The sequence below is a fragment of the Leptonychotes weddellii genome, chromosome 11 (genome assembly GCF_054177405.1).
Source record: "Leptonychotes weddellii isolate Sample4059 chromosome 11, ASM5417740v2, whole genome shotgun sequence".
Lineage (NCBI taxonomy): Eukaryota > Metazoa > Chordata > Mammalia > Carnivora > Phocidae > Leptonychotes > Leptonychotes weddellii.
In genome coordinates, this window is record NC_138379.1 from 59884103 (window position 1) to 59906680 (window position 22578).

At 37.6% G+C, this 22578-nt stretch overlaps 1 pseudogene across 1 annotated transcript; it reads left to right on the plus strand.

Annotated features, from left to right (window-relative positions):
* Window positions 1–17774: 17774 nt before the first annotated feature.
* Window positions 17775–19310, plus strand: LOC102741831 (COP9 signalosome complex subunit 8-like; annotated as a pseudogene). Its single transcript, XR_014138393.1, has 2 exons — window positions 17775–18683; window positions 18876–19310. The product of XR_014138393.1 is annotated as a COP9 signalosome complex subunit 8-like (transcript).
* The last annotated feature ends 3268 nt before the right edge of the window (window positions 19311–22578 follow it).

The window sequence follows — 22578 nt, forward strand, 5'->3', positions numbered from 1 at the left end:
TAAGAATTCCTCATATCAGTGAGATCATATGATACATGTCTTTCTCTGTTTGACTTATTTCACTCAACATAATACCCTCCAGTTCCATCCACGTCGTTGCAAATGGCAAGATCTCATTCCTTTTGATGGCTGCATAATATTCCATTGTATATATATACCACATCTTCTTTATCCAGTCATCTGTCGATGGACATCTTGTGGAGCCCCTTTTGAATCAGATTCCCACCAAAGGCATCACCGTGACTCCTCCAATCTTCCAAATTCCTTAGTTCAAATTTACATATGCTAAGCCGTTATACTGTGATGTAATTATTTGTTACCCAATTGTTTCCACATCAGTGGGATTTCACTGGAGTGGCAGAGTCTGCGATTCTTCCATTATTACCCTCTTCTTCATATTAGTAATAAGCCACCCTGAGTTTCAGCTGAATCACAGCTGCCCACCTAACTATTACATACCCTAGCCTCTCTTGCAGTCAGGAGTAGGCATTGACTATGTTTCTATTAATGCCATGTGAGCAGAAGGGATGTGTACATCCCTATTACAAAGGAAATCGCTTGCACTCCACTTTCTTTTTTACCCTTTCACACAGGCTGGAAATATGCTTGGAACATGATGGTAAAGACAATGAATGGTAATGAAGAAATAAGATATTAAGAATCTGGATACCCCTGTGGGTGAGTTATAGCTACCTCCCTCATTGAGCTCACTTTTTGATTGTTACAAGAGAAAGAAATAAAAATTCTGCTTGATTTCAGGTTTTATATTTTAGGCTACATCTGCTTAGCTTGTACTCTATTATTATAGAAACTGGCTCCCGGAAATGGAATACCATCATCATAAAAATCAAAATATGTGACATTCGTTTAGCAAATTGTATAGCAGGTAGAGAGGACCAAGCTCAGGCTAAAGAGAGGTGCCCCTAGTATGCTGCTTGGAAATATGTGGTAACTTAGAAACAGACCACCATGCTACCAAGCTTGTAGCTTTGGGGAATCAGGTAGGAAACAAAGTCATATTTTTGGTGTATGCTGGCTGCTACTTGAAATTTTTAGCAAAGTGCTATAAGAGACATGAGATTAAATTAGACAAAAATGACCCATTTGCATATAGAGACGGAAGGGAATGTAGCTCTAGTAATGTAGAGCCTATCTGTGAATGCAATTTAATGGATTAAAATGCCATTAACTTGAGGCCTTGAGGACTGGAAAAGTCAAGTGCTTCTGTTCCCCAAAGAACATGATATAACACTTGTCAGAGTCAGCCCAGGAGCAAAGATTGGTGTTAGATTAGCAGCTAACTTCCCAAGACTTCATTTTCAGTTGGCATTAAGGTAGCTGATATTAAGTTAAGGGGAAGAGAGATGAGCAGTGTAGAGAAAGAGAATAAATTAAAGATGAGTGAATATAGGTTTTATAGAAATTTGTCCAAAAGAGGTCTTCGAATGGGACTACTCCATATGGAACTGACTAGAAGCAAATAGACAAGAATTTGACTAAGGTTTTGTGGGAATTTGTTACCAAAGAAATCTCAAGTCTAGAGTACAAGAACCTATGATTGTTAAATCTCTAACGCAATGCTCGGTCCCCCGAAGCTGCCCAGAGTAGACCATGCTCTTTCTTGCTCCCTCTGACATGAATGGTGGACAGGGAAAAACCTCCCAAACACACATAACAAAAGATACAGGGAACAATGAACAAGGGAAATACTTCAGAGCAGGGTGGACCAAGAAACTTACTCCACCAGCAGGAAGGAAGCTTTCACAATTTGTGCCCGGAAGAATTTAACATTCACCATGGTCTGAAAACCACTATGAGCTTTCCATTCTTTACATTTCTCAAAGGGTGTTTTTTCTTTCTTTCTTTTTTGAATTAAAAAAAAATTGTGGTAAAATATATATAACATAAAATTTACCATTTTAACCATTTTTAAGTATGCAACTCAGTGGCGTTTAGTACATTCACATTATTGTGCAAGCATAGCCAACCATCCACCTCCAGAACCTTCTCACCTTCCCAAACCGAAATTCTGTACTGATTTAACAATAACTCTCCATCCCCCTCCACCATCTTGCTCTCTTTGTGAATTTGACTATTCTAGGTATTTCGTGTAAGTAGAATCATACAATATTAATCCTTTTTGTGTGTCTGACTTCTTTCATTCAGCACAATGTCTTCAATGTTCATCCATGTTATTGTTTAATGTCAGAATTTTGTTCTTTTTTTATTTCTTCATTTTTTTTGAGAGAGAGAAGAGAGCATGCCCATGTGCACGTGTGCACACAAATGGGGGTGGCGGTTAGAAGAAGAGGGAGAAGCTGACTCCCCGCTGAGCAGGGAGTCCCGATGCAGAGCTTCATCGCAGGACCCTGGAATCACGACCTTAGCTGAAGGCAGATGCTTAATTGACTGCGCCACCCAGGTGCCCCCAGAATTTTGTTTCTTTTTACAGCCGAATAATATTCCATTTATGTATTCTTGACTGGAACCTTCCATAGGCAATTTGTCCTTCTCAGGATACCACAACTGGCATACTGCCCTTCCCTATTCTTCCATTGTGTATTGGAATTGGGAAAGACTTACAACCTGTGTTTAGTTGATGGGTTACCAGATCAGAAGAACCACTTTTAGACCTAATAGAGGGGACTCCACTCTGGTCCTGGATTTTTAGCTGCATTGGATAGGATTACTAGATAGGATTTTAGACAGCTCCCTTACAGAGGAAAGATGAGGATGCATAGATACCTAGGTGGCTAGAAGAGAAAAACTGTGACAGAGACTGTTAAGTGTCCCTTAGAATATTCATTCATAATAGAACCCCCAGAGTTTATCCAAGCATAGAACTTCCCAGCAAGAAACTGCATTTCTTAACCTACCTTTAAGGTAAGAGAGAGGTGACTAAGTTCTGGACAACTAGATGTCAGTAGAAGTAACGTGTTAAACCTTCTAGTCATATCCATTGCATAGGAAATTGCTTATATTTCACTTCCTCTCCCTTTCCCCTTTTAGAGAACCAGAACAAAGATGGGCCAAGGAACTGTTTTTCACCATGAGGACCACACTCTAGGGGATAGTTGAGCAACACACTAGGAGAAATTGTGTCCCTGAATGATCCCTTGGAGCAAAATCCCTACTAGCCAAGACTGAACAAATTCCTACATGAGAGAAAAACTTACCATCTTGATGAATTCACTGGTTCTTTGGAGTTTTTAATCTTACAGTAGCTTAATCAATACCCTATGTATTATAATTAGATTATAAAAATATAGATTGATCACTGAGGAATATTTCTGATATTTAGAAACACAAGCATATTAACATTCTAAATGTTTTCACTACATCTTAAATGATTGATAAGTAAGGGACTGTATCTTAATCTTCATATTCCTAGCATTTATCCTATTGTCTGACATGGTAATCAATGTATATTTCTTTCATTAATTAATCAAATAATTCACACAATGACACTAGTAATATAAGAATGGCTGTGTGATTCAAATAGCCTTTTAAATGAACATTAATTTGGGTGCCTGGGTGGCTCAGTTGGTTAGGCGACTGCCTTCGGCTCAGGTCATGATCCTGGAGTCCCGGGATCGAGTCCCGCGTCGGGCTCCCTGCTCAGCAGGGAGTCTGATTCTCCCTCTGACCCTCCCCCCTCTCATGCTCTATCTCATTCTCTCTCTCAAATAAATAAATAAAATCTTTAAAAAAAATAAAATAAAATAAAATAAATGAACATTAATTTGCCTCCTTTATCTATTAATTGTAGTTGTTTCCCTAATGTCTAGCCTTGTGCCTTCTCATCAAGGTTTGACTGAATTATTACTCATCATATCTGTCCTATCTGAATGAAAAATGCCCTTGATCCCCATTTATTTGTCCTAGAAAATTTTTTTTATTCTTATGTTAATCCCCATACATTACATCATTAATTTTAGATGAAGTGTTCCATGATTCATTGTTTGTGCATAACACCCAGTGCTCCATGCAGAATGTGCCTTCCTCAATACCCACCACCAGGCTAACCCATCCTCCCACCCCCCTGTCCTAGAAAATTCTAACATTTATTTTAACAGCAAATTTAGAACAACAGAAGATGAAGTATTTAGTAAGTATGGAGATGTGCTTGTTAGAAGATTTAAAACTTTGTTTTCATATTTTTATACTCCCACAGCCCAATTTTCATGGCAAATTCCATACTACAGTATTCCAAAATATTACGAGGTCACACAGAACTAAGTCCTCAGATAACCTCTTCCACACAAATTTAATTTAAATAAGAAAAGCATCCAGTTCTAATTGTGATAATTATCTGAGTGGCAATACTCATTAATATGGTCTCTAACAGAATAAATAAAGAATATGTGTGGAGAGCACAGGAATAATATAACTGGGCCACACTATTCAACACAATGGAAGGAAAAACTGCTACTCATTTTCCTGTTGAGTATCAAATTCATTTTCTCCTTCAAGCTCATTAGTACTGGATATGGTATTGTTTTCCTCATAAGCGAAAAGTCAGATTATGAAATTGAAAATTGCTATGTTAGGGAGGCATTCCAATATACTGGACTGAGCAATGAATTTGGAGTTAGAAGTTCTGACTGGCACTGAATACTGGCTCTGCAATTAAATTTTTTTTTTCTTTTACTTTGGACAAGTAATCTAACCTTTCTAAGCTTCAAATTCTCAACTTATGAGAATAGTAAGATGGGCTAGATGATGACTAAGGTATTTTCTGGTTGTAGAGTTTTATGATTCTATAAATTTCCCAATCCACCCCATAACATTAAAAACTCATTTAACATATATTAGTTGAGCAACACATTTTGTGTTAGGCACCATGTTAGATCAGTGTTGAAGATAAATGACCAAGATAGGCATGATCTCTGTCCCTCTGGAGTTTACAGTCAAATGGAAAGACAGAGAACATAATAATAATTATAACACTAAATAATTGCGTTTTTGAGAAGTGCCGCCAAGAAAGGTGGATAATGATAAAAGATATAAAACAAACAAAGCTATTCAAGTCTAGAGTATGGGGAATCTCCTCAGATTAAGAAATATTTAAGCCAAGGGCGCCTGGGTGGCTCAGTTGGTTAAGCGACTGCCTTCGGCTCAGGTCATGGTCCCGGAGTCCTGGGATCGAGTCCCACATCGGGCTCCTGGCTCGGCGGGGAGCCTGCTTCTCCCTCTGACCCTCTCCCCTCTCATGCTGTTTCTCTCTCTCTCTCTCAAATAAATAAATAAATAAAATCTTTAAAAAAAAAAAAGAAATATTTAAGCCAAGACCTACAGCAGAGGGAATGTCCAGAGGGGAAATAGTATGAGCAAATTCCCTGTAGTGGAAGAGAGTTCTTGGTCCAGTTAAGTTGCTGAAACCAAGCTAGTGTTGCTGGAGAGCAGAGTGAGGGAGAAAGTGGTACAAAATGAGACAAGACAGGTAGGCAAGGTCAGGTCTTTTGGAGCCTTAAACACAAACATTTTGGACTCTGTACAAAGATATATGGGAAGAGATAGGAGGGTTTTAAGTAAGGAAGCGATGTGATTTTGCCTTTAAAACATCACTCTCTCCCTGAGAAATACTGTAGGTAGCGATTGTAGATACGAGGAAACCAGATCAGAGGCTATTGTAGCAGATAGATGAGAGATGATAGGGATTTTAACAGGGTTCTTATAGTTAAAATGGAAATAAGTGGATAGATTTTTGATATATTAGAAGCTAGGATCTACCAAAATTGTGATTAATTTGGATCTTAGTGTTGAAGAAGTATGAGATTTCAAAGGTCATTTCATACTCTCAGGCTTCAGCTGCTAGTAGATGCGGATAACATATATCAAGCTGTGTTACATCCCCCTTTGGAGAAGGGGGAATAAAGATTTCCACTTGTAATAATGAGTTGTGTTGCCCATGAAACACCCAAGGAAAATGTTGAGTAGCATTTGGATACACAGGTCTAAATTTTCATAGAGCTATTTGGGATATATAATGTATATTATTTTATATATATTATTAGGACAGGAGCTGTTAACATGCATATGGTATTTTATGCATATGGAGGGGAGAACGGGGAAGAGGGGGAGGAGGGGAAGGAGGGGGGAGAAGAAGGAGATGGAAGAGGAGAGGAGGAGGAGGAGGAGGAGAAAATAATGATAATAATAATAATAATGGAACTAGTTGGTTGGAAATGTTCCCCAAAAGGTAGAAAAGAATGAGATCCATAACACAGGCAGACTTTAGTTGGAGGAGGGACATATCCTTTAACAGAAAGAAAGGAGAAAAAAAATAATAAAGATACAGAAAGATTTATAAATTTGGAAACAAGAAGCTGAAGTGGTCTCCCTATGATGGCTTCCATTTTTTTTTCTGCAAAACAGAAGTTTTATATGCTGAAATTGCTGGAAGTGAGGCAAGAGATCAGAAATTTGAAGAGAATGGAGAAGGTTTAAAATAGGAGTTTTAGAAAGTAGGAAAGATAGCTAACTAGAGAAACACAGGAATACTGCCAGCCCCTGTTGAGGCAGTTAAAACAGGCAGCCATGAATCATAGAACAACTTTTCGGCTTCATTGTGCCATTGTATTAAAGTGAATTTCATGAACATGGAGCCAGAACCCCAGAGAGAAGGCTGTATGTACTCAACTGTGGATACTTGGCTGGACAAAAGGGCAAGAAAACATAGTTTCAAAAGTCTGTAGCCACAGACTACAGAACATATGGTAGATGTACAAGAAGTGAAGAAGAGGAGGCTGATGAGTAAAGAGAAAAGAGATGGGACAATTAACTGGATGCCATAGAATTCTAAATGGCAGAAGAGGTTTAATATAAATAATTTGGAAGCAGATCTCCAAATAAAGGAGGTTGTGGTCTGAGGATTACAAAATTAGAGCTTTTTTAAGTGAAGCAATTCTGAGTAGTGTAAATGCCCAGTATGGGGCCCAAGTAAGGGCTGGTGGCAGTGAAAGTGACAAGAATGTCTCTGGATGTGAAAAGAGTCTTCTGTCTCTACCCTTGCCTGGGTCTCTCCTGTCTTTAAATAAAAGTTCAACAAAATTTAAAGAGCTTATTTTGAAGTGATGCCAAATCATCATGCCCAGGATGACCATTTGTCTAGGGTCAGCCCTGACGGAGGTGGAGGGAACAGCAAATTATCTGCTGGGAGGGAACAGTAAGCCATCTGCTGGGAGTACTGACAGTTGTTCAGGGAATACTTTCTGAAGGAGGTGACACCTGAGCTGAGTCTTACACAGTAAGTACTAGTTAGCAAGGTAAAAGAGAGGTGTAAGGAAAAGTTCCAGACAAAAAAAGCAAGCATGTGAGAGATACTTATATTTTTTACTTTTTTAAAAAAGATTTTATATATTTATTTGAGAGAGAGCACGAGAGATGGGGAGAGGCAGAGGAAGAGGGAGAAGCAGGCTTCCTGCTGAGCAGGGAACCTGATGTGGGACTCGATCCCAGGACCCTGAGATCATGACCTGAGCCGAAGGCAGATGCCTAGCTGACTGAGCCACCCAGCGCCCCATGTGAGAGATATTAAATCAATTTATTCATAAATTGTTTGTTTCATTCAAGGAAAGCTAGTCACCTTGAAAACACAAAGATATTTCAGAAAAGTTCTCAAATGAGGAATACTGAATGTAAAGCCTCACTGCTATATCTGAAATGATACTTGTTAGATTTCAAGCTTAAGGATAGGAACCAGGGCTATCTTGAATACCTCTATTCACTTAGTACCTACAATAATAATTTGGTATATAGTAGGTATTCATTACATAATTGTTGAAAAATGAATGAATAAATTCAAAGGCTAGTCTAAGTCCCAGTATTAATTATATTTCAGAGAACTTGTGAATAAAATATGACATTTTGAACTAATGCAGAAATATACGAATTTATTCCTTTAAGCAATGGTCATACAGTCTTTGAGCACCTCCAATTTCAGAGAATTTGCTGCATTTTAAAGATAATTGGTTTTTGGACAGTTCCAGATGTTAGAAGGATCTTCCTGATACCATGTCAAAATTTCCTGACTTTAATTACCACCCTAATTCTCCTATCTCACCTCTGAGATTATGATTAATTCCTCTTTGACAAGGCACAGTTCAAACATGTCAAGGTAGCATACCACTTATCACCTTTCCTTCTATCCTCACCTAGCTTCCACACCAAACCTCTTTTCCCCAGGCTAAGTACAGGAATTTCTTCTTTCTTTACCCATCACTCTTTGTTAGCTGTTATTCACTTGGTAGGTCTCAGATTAACTACTACTTTAGTCTCAGAAAAGCCTAACACAGGAAGATTAGTTCTCCTCATTATAAATTCCTGTATTACCTTAATTTTTTTTTTCTCATGGCACTTTTTGAATGTCTGTCTTACCTGCTAAACACAAAGTACATTAAGAGAATTGGGCCCACAAGGGGGAAAGACACACAAAATCACTATAGGGAGATTAAATTTGAATGAGACAGATAATTGTTAACTGAGTAAACAATAGAAAATTATAAATGACATAAATCTTTAAAAAAGCACTAGATAGAGAATAATATGGGAATAATGGAAAAGCCAAGGTCAGGAAAGGCCTTTCTGAGAAGCTGATATTTAAGGTGAAACTCAGAGGAGTAGAATTTAGTTAGGTGAAAATTTGGGTTTAGGATATTCCAGAAAGAATGTCAGTGTGGGAGAGGTCTCTGAGGCTTAGCATGCTAATACAGGTAGAGTAGACCTAGTGAGAAAATAAATGGGGGTGGGAGGGATTCACTGAACAGAGTGAGCATGCTATGTTATTTGATGGAAGTGTAATGTTAGGGAAACAAAGAGATCTTGAAACTTTACTGGTGCAACAAAACTTGACTAATTTCATGTCTACAAGACAGGGATACTATTTATAATCAATATAAAAATATTAAAATACAATTAATTAGATTTTTACTTCCAGCCAAAATGGTGAAACAGGGAGTAGAGTTAGTCTTCCTTCTGAATCAAATAAAAAACCAGACAAAATATATGAAACAATGGCTTTCAAGACATTGGACATGAGATGACGAAGCATAATGAACTCTAGAAATGGGAAACGAAATTAGTTGAGTCCTACAATTGTCACAGGTTAGTCTCTTCTGAGAGTTTCTAGGTTGAGGTGTGGGGCATGGGGACACAGATAGAGCCCAGTGGCCTTCCTGAATTGGCAGGATGGAGCTGAGAGTCTGGGAGACCAAGGGGTTTCACATAGAAGAGAAAATACACAAAAAGAGCATTACAGAGATCTTCAGAGGTCTCCCTTGAGTATTTATCAGTATATGCATGTGAAGAAACTACCTGAAAATGAAGAAAGAACTATCCAAAGGTTAAGAGGGAACAACACAAAGTAGGCAAACAGGGCCAGGAATAGTGCCTCTTCTCACCATTCAGCCTGGTAAATATGCAATTAACAGGTATTAGGAAGTGTACTCAGGAGGATCTTATGTCAGTTGTGGAGATAAATTAGCCTTAGAGTCAATGCTGTCTTGGTCCACAACACAAAATGTAAAATCAATATGCAAAGGAATCACTGTTTTTATGTAACTTAACTGTGACCCAGAAGAAATCATCAAGAATATTTATAGAAATACAGAACTATCCAACACCAAATAAGGTAAAATACAATATCTAATATCTAACATAAAATACCCAGGCTTGTAAGCCAATACCATGTAAATACATCTTTCATAAATAAAGATGAAATAAATATTTTCTCATATGCACAAAAGCTGGAAGGATTTATCACTAGCAGACACAAACTACAATAAATGTTAAAGGACTCCTGCAGGCAGAAGAAAAATGATACCATATGGAAATATAAATCTAGGCAAAAAAATAACAATCATTGCAAATAAGGACTAAGATGGGTAAATATATAAGATTTTTTTCATATTATTTAGATCTTAAAAGATAAATAGACAATTAGGACAAAAATATCAAAAATGCAATGTGGAATTTATAACATATGTAGAAGTGAAATATATGACAACAATAGCTGAAGGCTGGAGATGGGGAGAAAAACAACTATCCATTGTAGGATTCTTACACAATAGTTAGTGGTATAAAATCTCTTGAATGTAGATTGTAAAAAGTTACTCTAGGTAACCACTAAAATAAAAAAACAAGGAGTTATTACCTAACAGACTAACAAAGGAGATAAAATTAAGTCATTAAAAATGCTCCATGTATCCAAAATAATGCACAAAGGGGGTAATAATTGGACAAAGAACAGATGAGACAGATACAAAACAAGATTAATCACATTAAATTAAGATGATCTAACTATACCAATTAATCATCTGAAACTGTCTGGCTGCATAAAACAATCCTCCCCAAGAAAGCAACAACCAACCATAGAAACCACTTAAAAACACATATGCTTTATTTATTCATTCATTCATTCATTTATTATTTTGATCTTAAGATTTTATTTATTTATTTTTAGAGAGAGAGAGCATGAGTGCAAGTAGGGGGAGGAACAGAGGGGGAGGGGGAGGGAGGGGAAAGAATCTCAAGCAGACTCTGCTCTGAGGGTGGAGCTTGATATGGGGCTCGATCTCAAGATCCTGAGATCATGATCCTGAGATCATGACCTGAGCCAAAATCAAGAGTTGGACTCTTAACTGACTGAGCCACCCAGGCACCCCTTTCATGTCTTTTAATGTTCCATTATGAGGAGTAAAATGTGTAGGATTTTTATGTCCTCTTGTTGAAGTAACCTTTTTATCATTATTAAATGATCTCTTTTATCCATGTAATACAAAGTTTGTTAACTTTTTAAAAAGAAGTATTAATATATCGACCATTGATTAAAAAAAACTAGAACAGAAAAAATATAATCTCAGTAACAAATATTAATCAATCAATATTGATAATCTCAATATCAAATGCAGAAAAAGCATTTAACAAAATCATACTTATATATCTGATAAAAACTCTAAGAAAACTAGGAATTGAAAGTAATTCCCTCAACTGGATAAAGAACATCTACAAAAAGCTTACAACAAACCTCATACTTGATGGTGAAAGCCAATGGTGAAAGCTTTCATCCCAAGATCAGGAATAAGAAATTGACATCCTCTCTTACCATTTCAATTCAATATACAGTGGTTCAGGAGGCTCTAGCCAGTACAATAAGGAGAAAAAGAATGTGACCAGATCAGAAAGGAAGTAACAAAATAATCTTAATTCACAGAGGACATGTTCACCCTGAGTTGGAAATCCAATGGAATCTATGGGGAAAAAACTTCTACAATTAATAAGGAAGTTAGGCAAAGTTGGAGAAGGAAAGATCAGGAAAAAAAAAATCAATTTTACTATTATGTGTTAGCAATGGACAATCAGAAATTGAAATTAGAATCTATAATAACATGAAAAATATAAAATACTTAATGATAAATCTGTCTAAATGTGTTCATTGAAAACTACAAAACACACACACTCTCTCTCTGTCAAATAAATAAAATCTTAAAAAAGGAGGGGGCACCTGGGTGGCTCAGTTAGTTAAGTGTTTGCCTTCGGCTCAGGTTATGATCCCAGAGTCCTGGGATCAAGCCCCATGTTGGGCTCCTTGCTTAGCAGGGAGCCTGCTTCTCCCTCTCCCTCTGCCTGCCACTCCCCGTGCTTGTGCTCTCTCTCTCTGTCAAATAAATAAATAAAATCTTAAAAGAAAAAAAAGAAAACTAAAAAAAAACATATTTAAGGAAAAGTATAAACCTGATTAAAGAAATCCAATATCTAAATAAATGGAGAGATATTGCAAGTTCACAGATAGGAGACTCAATATTGTCAAAAAGCCAGTTCTTCCCAACTTGATCTATAGATTCAATGCAATCCCAATCCCAGCAAGTTATTTTGTGGATATATACAAACTGCTCCTAAAGTTTATAAAGAGAGGCAGAAGATCCAAAATAGCTGACACAATACTGAAGGACAAGAACAAAGCTGGAGGACTAACACTCCCTGACTTCAAGACTTAAAATAAAGCTACAGTAAGCAGAACAGTGTAGTATTGGTGAAAGAATAAACATCTAGATCAATGAAACAAAATGGAGAACCCAGAAATGGACCCATGTATTATAGTCAACTGATCTTTGACAAAGGAGCAAAGGCAATAAAATAGAACAAAGATAGTCTTTTCAAAAAACGGTGCTGGGTCGGGCGCCTGGGTGGCTCAGTTGGTTAAGCAACTGCCTTCGGCTCAGGTCATGATCCTGGAGTCCCTGGATCGAGTCCCACATCAGGCTCCCTGCTCGGCAGGGAGTCTGCTTCTCCCTCTGACCCTCCCCCCTCTCATATGCTCTCTCTCTCATTCTCTCTCTCTCAAATAAATAAAATCTTTAAAAAAAAAAAAAAAAAACCAGTGCTGGAACAATTGTACTCCACATGCAAACAAGTGAATCTAGACACAGATGTTACACCCGTCACAAATTAATTCAAAATGGATCACAGGACTTAAAAGTAAAACACAAACTATAAAAATCTTCGAAGAAAACCTAGTTGATCTTAAGTATTATAATACAACACCAAAGGCATAATCGATGAAAGAAATAACTGACGGTTGAGGTTCATTAAAATTTAAAATTGCTGATCTGCAAAAAACAGTAACAAGAGGATGAGAAGACAAATCTTTCACAGGGAGAAAATATTTGTAAAAGACGCATCTGATAAAGGATTATTACCCCAAATACCCAAAGAACTCTCAAAACTCAATGATAAGAAAACAACTTAAACAAAACATGAGCCAAAAACCTTGGACACCTCACCAAAGAAGACATATAGATGATAAATAAGCATATGAACAAACGCTTCACATCATACATCATTAAGGAAAAGCAAATTAAAATGAGGTATCACTTCATACCCCTGGTTAGTACTTGGATGGGAGATATCACTTCATACCTATTAGAATGGCCACATGCAGAACACTGACAACACCAAATGCTGGTGAGGACGTGGAGCAACAGAAACTCATTCATTGCTAGTGAGAATGCAAAATGGTACAGTCACTTTGTAAGACAGGTGATTTCTTATAAAACTAAACATACTCTTACCATACAATCCATCAATTAGGAAGGAAGAAAGGAAGGAAGGAAGGGAGGAAGGCAGGGAGGGAGGGAAGGATGGAGGGAGGGAGGAAGGAGAGAGAAAGGAAGGGAGAAAGGAAAGATGAGGAAGGGAGATTTCCATCTATATTTTCCACCGTTATGCAAATATTAATTCAAAATATATTAGAGACCTAAATGTAAAATCTACAATTACAAAACAGCTGGAAGTAAATATAGGAAAAAAGATTGTATGACCTTGGGCTAGGCAAAAATTTTTTAAATATGACACCAAAAGCATGATTTGTAAAAGGAAAAAGTGATAAATTAGACTCCATCAAAATAAAAATAAATCTGCTGTTCAAAAGACACTGTTAAGAGAATGAAATAAGCCACAGACTTGGAGAAAATTTATCTGAAAAGGACTTGTATCTGGAATATATAAAAGATGTTCAAAACTTAATGATAAAGAAAAAAATATTTCAATGAAAAATACAGAGATGCTTAACCAAAGAATTTATATGGTTAGCAAATAGGCATAGGAAAAAATACAAAACACCATTAGTCATTAAGAAAAAGTAAATTAAAACTATAATGAAATACTACCATATGCCTATCAGGATGTCTAAGAATAAGAAAATGTATCAGTGATACTAAGAAATCAATAAATACTTTTGGGAAAACTGAAATAGCCATACAATGCAATACTATTCACCAATAAAAAGGAATGAACTCTTGATATGTACTATAACATGTATGAATCTCAAAATAATTATTCTGAGTGAAAGTCAGACATAAAAGAGCATGCACTGCATGATTTGATTTTTACAAACATCTAGAAAATACAAACTATATTATATATTGATAGAAAGCAGGAGGAATTATAAGGGATTGCATCTAGAAGGGAAGATATTAAAGGATCCTCTGGCAGTGATGGATATATTCATTACCCTAATTGTGGTGATGGTTTTATGGATGTATTCATATGTCAAATCTATCAAATTGTACCCTTTATTTATTTATTTTTAAGATTTTATTCATTTATTTGAGAGAGAGAAAGAGCACGAGCGGGGTGAGGGGCAGAGGGACAAGCAGACTCCCCGCTGAGCAGAGACCCTGATGTGGGGCTCTATTCCAGGACCCTGGGATCATGACCTGAGCAGAAGGCAGATGCTTAACCGACTGAGCCACCCAGGCGCCCCTGTACCCTTTAAATAACTGCATTTTGTGTAGTTTTATTTATGTTGGCTATACTTCAATAAAGTGCTATGCATCTGTGCACATGTATGTATACACAGGTATCCCCCACTTTTCAAAATTTCATGTTATGCCACTTCACTTTTACAGAAGATCTACGTTAGTACCTGGTTCTGCTAACTGGCAGTAATCTGAAGAGGACTTTTGCTTTTATGAAAAAAGGGGCATAGTAAAAATAGCATTGTGTGTTTGTTTTGCAGTGAGACATCATAGAGGTAGTGCATGACCCAAGCAGCGAGAATGGCACCTCCGGGCTCCTTCCCAGTGAGCTATGCTCAGCATCTCAGCATCAAGCTGTGTCTGTGAGCATCTGTGTTTTATCTCAATTTAGTCTGCTCATCCAAGATGTGTGCTAAGGTCTCAGAAAAGCCTAAGAGAGGTTATTTTTGGGTCTAGGAATGCTCAAAAAATTTTCCATATAAATGAATGCTAATTGCTTGTTTGCTATACACCATTTCGGTTTATAAAAGTTTTCATAGAAATGTTCTACTTTTGGATAACAGGGGAAACCTGTATATAATACATATGAAATAGATAATAATACAAAATAATATGTATAATATATAATAAATAATAAAAGGATGCATATATACATATATGATATACATATATCAAGAAGATTACGTGTGTGTATGTGTGTGTGTGTAGGCATATAGATAACTTTCTGTTGAAAGTCATGCTCAAATCTATCCCTTGCTGCAATTTGGTATCCTAAATGTTTGGGATTACCTCATTTTAGGAAGTTACTTGTGTAATATTCTGCTTTATTGTACTTACTTTCATTTACTCTTCTCTGGTTTTCAGCAGTGCCCAGCTTAGCACTTTCCAGATGGCATATACTAGCTAATTCATGGTTGAGTTCAGTAGAAGTAAGCTTCCAGAGGGAATTATTTTCCCCCTAAGGATATCCGTGATGGAACTTTACAAAGAAAGGATTTCTTATAAAAATCACAGTTTAATTAAAAAGTCAAAGAATCTAAACAATTTGGAAATAAAATCCAAATAGTTAAGCATTCCCTCTCACTTAAACCAATTCAAACCTTGCATCGGCTTTCACAGTTTATACTGAAGGAAATTTATTTTTATACTAAGCACCCATTCATTTAGAATATATACAACCAGGAAGATCAAATAAACATGCTTTTTAAAATGGCAGAATGCAATAACTATTGGTATACTAATTAACCTTCTTCTAATCCCCAGGATCCTTTAGACATAAAAATCTTAATACCACAGTGATAGGGGCCACCAATCCAAACCATTACTCGGAACAAAGTGAGGCTCCAAAGCAACTTGCCCAAAGTCCCACTGTTAGTAGGTCTGTATGGATGTGATGTGTCCTATAAATGAGTGCTAGCCCTCTAAAAAGTGCTGCTCTCTGGCTGGCCTGTGGGCAGACAGCCCAGATCACAAATGTGCTCGTTGTTTAGAGCTTGCCAGTACACCTGAAGGTCACTGCAATCATCATCACCTCTGAACCTTTTTTAGTTTAGTCTAAGATGACCCATGTTGAGAAAACAGAGGCAGTTATAGTTTGAAAAAACAAACCATTCTCAGCATGTTTGTAATATGTCCACGACTGTGCCAGGTTCTAATCATGGAAATAAGACACAATCATTTGACAAATGACACAGATTCCCATACTCTCAGATCTGACCAGAGATTGCCCATGTAGAGACATTTCTTTGGGAAGACTGATGAGGGCAAAGTCACAGAGATAGTTCCAGAAACTAGTATCAACAGTATACCAGGCCTATTAAAGATGTTGTATTATATAATCCCTGCAATATTTTGTAAGGCAGCGATTACAAACCCCATTTTATAGACTGAAAAACTGAGGCTATGCCCTGTTAAGCTACTTGCCAAATTCACAACGCAACAAAGTAACAGAGTTACTATTTAAACCCGGGGTTGAAGGATTGCCTAGGATTTCTGCTGTACTACATAGCCTCCCAGACAGAAGGATCCAGCAAAGGGGAAATACTAAGTGTTTTCATTTTATTCAGGAAGTGTATTTCATATCCAAATTCAGGTCATGTCATTGAGGACTTTCTGAAAATATGTCTTATACTGCTTTTAATTTTTCAAAATCATGAGTGCCATGATTCTGTTTCTCAAAAAAAGAAGTAATAGAATCAGAAACAGTAAGTAGAATAGATTTGTAAGAAATAAATCACTGAGCAAACCTAATTACTTTCTTTCTTCCCACAGAATTACATGGCCAAAAGATAATGGAAGTACAAAAGACACAATATATCTTGATTACTAATATAACAGATAGTGTCTCTTAGACATTAACTCGCACAATTAATTGAAAATCGTCTCAATCTGGAATAAAAATTGACTTCATAGAAACAAAAGGGCAACGTCATAGACTGTCAGGGACCATTCTGCGCTGCCTGCCTTGCCCTGCCCCAGTGGCCATTTGTCATGGTACTTGCAGGGGCAGCAATTGTCTGGAATTATGAAGCAGACAAATGCTTCTGTCTAGTGCTGGCTCTGCCTAGCTAGGAGACCCAACTTGCATTAGTTGGAAATAAAAGTGGGGAGCCATGGAGAAGTACAACCAGGCAAATGAATAGCAACCATAAAACAAATACATAATAATTGAAGAAAAGAAGTGTGCAAAACCACCAGAAGGAGCCATCAGGACTTCCAGAATTTTGTTGCTGAATTTAAACTGAGGAAACAATGCATCAGTCAGAGTCAGCCTTGAAAACATACAGAATGGAGCCACTGGGACAGGAAGTGAACCATGTTGGATTTAGCAAAGTTCAGAAACCTGCCCAAGGGCACAGCTGTCATTGAAGGGTTGGAGGGAGAACTAAAGCACTAGTGTGGCCCTGTCTCCTGATTTTAACCACCTGAGCTCCAAGGACACTCCGTGTAAAGATGGACACCATCAACTCACACTTCTCTACCTCCTTGAAGCCAGGCACTCGAGGCTTCACAAGTCAATGAGATGACCTGGGGTGGTTAGTAGTAGAAAGCACAACTTCCTGTAATGAAGATAATTGGGGCCCACAGAGCGGTAAATAAAGAGACAGATCCCTGCTTTCCTCCTAGGAACCTGTGGATTCTTTTGAAGAAATGAGATCTTGGTTTAATCAGAAGACATGGAAAGGGCCTGTGCAATGCACCTGTTGGGTCTCTAGCCAGGACAGAGATGGCCAGGTTTGCCCAAGTGATCACACCCTCAGGCTTTGCCCAGGAGGTGCCGTCATTCAGGTTTTACACAGAGTGACAATTTGGATTACTTGTTAGGATGAAGGCAAATTCCTCATGAATCACACAGAGCAAAGAATTCTATGTTTGCTATTCTTTTTAAAGATTTTATTTATTCATTTGAGAGAGAGAGAGAGCACAAGCAGGGGGAGAGGCAGAGGAAGAGGGAGAAGCAGGCTCCCTGCTGAGCTGGGAGCCTGATGTGGGGCTCGATCCCAGGACCTGGAGACCATGACCCGAGCCAAAGGCAGACACTTAACCATCTGAGCCACCCAGGCGCCCCTGTTTGCTATTTAGAGATACAAACTGTCCCAGGGCATAGCTTCTGGTTGCCTGAGCTGAAGATAGGCAACCTCTAGGCAAAAAGAGGAAGCCCTCAAAATGTTTTTCCATATTCTGGAGATTACATTTTGCCTCACTGAGTGTGATAGAGTGAGACTACTACAGCTTCAGACCAAAGCTTTTCAAAATTATGCCAATGGGAAAGTGCCCCAAAGTGACAATACTTCTTATGCAAGAACTTGAAAGATTATTTTATCAATTACTAGCAAGCCATGTACTTTTGTACTAATCAGATGTCATTTTATACTTGAGTATAGTGTCGATGCATAAGAGCAGACATTAGTGGTTTAAGAAAAATTCAGAAGTCTGGGGTCTGCTTTCATGGGGGTGCCACGGCGGGACGGGCTGGAAAGATGCCAGTGGTGGTGATAGCGGAAAGTGCCTTTAGTTTCAAAAAGTTGCTGGATCAGTGCGAGAACCAGGAACTCGAGGCTCCTGGAGGAATTGCTACTCCCCCAGTGTATGGTCAGCTGTTAGCTTTATATCTGCTCCACAATGACATGAATAACGCAAGATATCTTTGAAAAAGGATACCACCTGCTATAAAATCTGCAAATTCTGAACGTGGGGGCATTTGGTCAGTAGGACAAAGAATTTGGCATAGAGATTTCCCTGGGATCTATACGACCATCAACGCACACCAGTGGTCTGAGACAGTCCAGCCAATCATGGAAGCACTTAGAGATGCAACGAGAAGAGCCTTCACTCTGATCTCTCCAGCCTACACCTCCATCAGCGATGATGATTTCGAAGCCTTTGTGGGGCTCCCTGTGGAAGAGGCCATGAAAGGTATATTGGGTGGCTCAGTCATTAAGCGTCTGCCTTCAGCTCAGGTCATGGTCCCGGGGTCCTGGGATCGAGCCCCGCATCGGGCTCCCTGCTCAGCAGGAAGCCTGCTTCTCCCTCTCCCACTCCCCCTGCTTGTGTTCCCTCTCTCGCTGTCTCTCTCTCTGTCAAATAAATAAATAAAATCTTAAAAAAAAAAAAAAGAACAAGGATGGCAAGCGGACTCCACCACAAGAATGGTTATGCCCAAAAAGCCAGTTGCAGGGGCCCTGGATGTGTACTTTAACTGGTTTATTCCTTTATCAGAGCCTACCCCAGTGTCCCCGATCCCCAATGAACAGCCATTAGCCAGACTGACGGATTATGTGGCTTTCCTCAAAAACTGATGTAGTGTTCTGAATTCAAGATCCACGTTCAGAATCCTGTATACTGACAGAGAAATGTAAAATTTTTATTTTCAATTTATTGGATGGATGAAGCACCTCAGCATTCCTTACTGAGGATGTGATAAAATCCATATATAAAAGTGTATTATATGTATTTTGTCCTTAAACATTATGCTGAATAGTTGTTGAAACAATTCTCATTTTGTAATATTTGACAATTTGGATGGAGCCCGTCAGTATTATGCAGTTTATATTTCCTACTGACTTATGAAGTACAGCTCTCCTGCTTTGTGTAGGTCAGTGGTTGTCAGCTGTTTTTCCCTGCCCCAGCGCGCAGCACACTCCCATCTGCACTGATTGTTGCTACCTACAGCAATTCATTTGGGGTTTGAAGAGGACCATCCCCATAGGCAGTATCTGAGCTGCTAGGGCTTCTGATGCACCCCCTTCAGATAATATGCTCTTTCTCCTCACCTCCTGAACATCACTTCTACAGAATGCTGAAATGTAGCTGAAGAACCGAAGACCATTTCCTCAGTAAACCAATTTGTGAACTTCAGATTTTTTCCTGATAGCGTGAGTACATCCATTGCTGGCAGTGGAGGGCTTGCCATGAAAATGCAACTATTTAAGAACCTTCAGGAGAAGTATTAGATGTAATGTTCCTTTCAGAAGAAGGGAAACTTAGGGTGGAATGCATTCTATCGGCAAAGAAGCTATTAAGATAAGTGTTCTACTTTGTACAATTATCCTGCAACCTACTGGTTGCTTATATTTATCCTTTGGTTCAAGGTCTGCCTTTTGGAGAAATATTGAACAAGTCTTTCAGTTTTTGTGTGATGCCCTGTAAATATTTGGAGGTGTTTATTGTATCTTCAGGTTAAAAGCCCCCCTGCTTCATTTATTCTGCATTTGTTCAATAAATATTTAATTGCAAAAAAAAAGAAAAATTCAGAGAAAATGAAAAAAAAGAACTTTCTGTAAACTTAAAATATTTAATAATTTTTTTCTGAAAAGGCATCATTTTTCCATCTAAGCAGTAAGATGCATCTAGCTTACATGCTCCATATGCATAATACTTGAGAAACACTGTCTTGGATCCAGGAAATGCTTAATTTGTGAAAATTCGACTCCAGGATTTAAACTTTGTTCATGCCCTAAACATATCTAAAAGTGAGCACCTCCCTTTGTGTTTGTAGCCCACTCTCTTTAACATCTAAGATGAAGTCTCTCCTAATTTTAACAGAATCCTGCTACTGCTACTTCAATGGTCCCAGATAAACATTTTTGGACTCTTTGACATTTTTTTCTAGAAATAATTATTTGTGTTATGTTAGTATGCAGTGATGTTACCATTGTCCTTTTGGAGTTCCTATAGCTTTTTTAAAGCAGAATATTGAGGAAGATTTTTCTGGTATAAATTTCACAAGTTAAGATGAGTCCTTTTTGGGCTATCTAGTTGCAAACAGATACTCTGATGACAAAGATAGGATCCTGTTTACAAACACCTGTGTCATCAGAAGACAGCCTGTCTTCTTTCAAATAATACTGAATTTGGCCAACTTCTGAAACTAGAGTAGAACCTTCTGAAAGATTCTTTGGAGCGCAGTTAAGGATTTAGAACCACTTGGACTATTTTCCAGGATACATGTTCTCCAAGGCTTGCATTTATCTGGGCAAAGTAAAGGTTTCTAAAGGGAAGAACCACTTTTCAGATTTTCCTTGGGGTCCATTATACCCCAGACTTGTTTTCAAACAGACCCTACTCCTCTTAAGATAATCACAATTTACTGAACTTACAAACATATTAAAGGAACACCTTCTAACTAGTATCACCAGTCTTCCCTGTCTAGAGATTATAAATATAATTAGTAGGTGTTTGTACTGCTAAACTTGATCCTGAGCTCAATAGAGCACTTTTTAAGGAATGTTTTTCTTGACATAAGAGTTGCCTTAAATCATTTATTGTTTCGTCTTGTTTAAACCAGTATGTTCATCTTCATCTCAGGTTAAACACCGCATGATCAGTGAATCCTTCCCTAACCTGCCATGTGATTCTAAATTATCCCAGATTCCTTCCCATTCATCACACTTGAGTTACCGGTCTGCATATAAGCACCATTCACCACCACACTTGATAGTATGCAAATATCATCAGAGTATGGTTCTGTCCTACTGCAGAACCAAAATCTAGCAGAGTGCTTGGAACATACTTGGAATTGAAAATATGTTGAATAAATGAATTATTTAATTGAAATCTTTGGAGGAATATTTGTGAAACTCTTTAAAACTCTTTGTTCTAATACTACTACACTCATAGAAAGAATTTCAACAGAGCTGTGTCTTAACTCACTGGGTCCCATGAAAAGCCTGACTTTAAATCTCACTGAAAAGCAAACACAAAACAAAAATTCAAAACAATGAGAAACTCTCTAGCCAGCGACCCTTTGTAATGACATGCCACAGACATTAAGGGATCTGTTTATAATACAATTTTTCAAACATTAGCAAAATAATTTTTCAATGCAGTCAGCTTAATAAAAAAAAGTTAGCCTGCAAAAGAAATGCAGATATATTTTTTTAGACATTAAAAACCTCTGTTTAGGGAAAATTTCCTCCTGATGATCTGTAAACTTACAGGTTTAGGCACAAATGAGAAGAATTTATATAAATTCTAAATAATAATAAATAAATTCTGCTCTAAATGAATTTAGGTCTCCCAACTTGACAAATTTTTATTAGAGAAAACAGAGGGAACCAGCAGATGAATTTGTTAAGTGTCAATTGTCCTTAAGGAATCTTGGAGAATGAAAGATATGCCAAAAGATTAGAGAAGGGAAAAAATATGATCTTCATATACATAAAGAGTGTATTCTGTGAATTATCAATCTATGCATTTAGTAGAGATCCAAGACAAAATTCTAGGGGATATTATTAAAAAATTGTTTTAAGTACTTGGAAAATAAAGGAGAATGGGCAAAAAAAAAATCTGTTTAGGTTCCAAATTATTACATATTAATGTGCTAACAGATTTAGGAATATGGAGTAGAAATTTTGTCCAAATAAGGGCTATCTTTGGAGAAAATGATGCTCAAATTGCTTTATAAGAGGATTTTTTTAACCTGGCGGGGCATGTATTAGCTTCACAAAGTTCATAAACTTCCTGAAATTGTGAGCAAATATTTCAAGTATGTCTAAGTACCTTTTATTAGGGAGAGAGCTCATAGCTTCCTTATCTCAGCTTCTAACTCAGAAAAGTTAAGAACTGCTTCAGTAAAGTCTAAGAATCCTAAAGGCAAGTAATATTACTTAGGTGATACTGATTATTCACAGGTCATGTGGATCTCAGAAACTATAAAGTTCAGAGGGTTAGCTCAAGAGAACCCAAAGAACTTACAGTATTCCCTGCAGTGCATACAAATGACTGACTGCAAAATATAGGCTGGCATTTTGGTGATATATAAGGTATAGGTGGTACCACATATTTATCATCGGTAAAGAAACCAGACAGGGCATCTCTC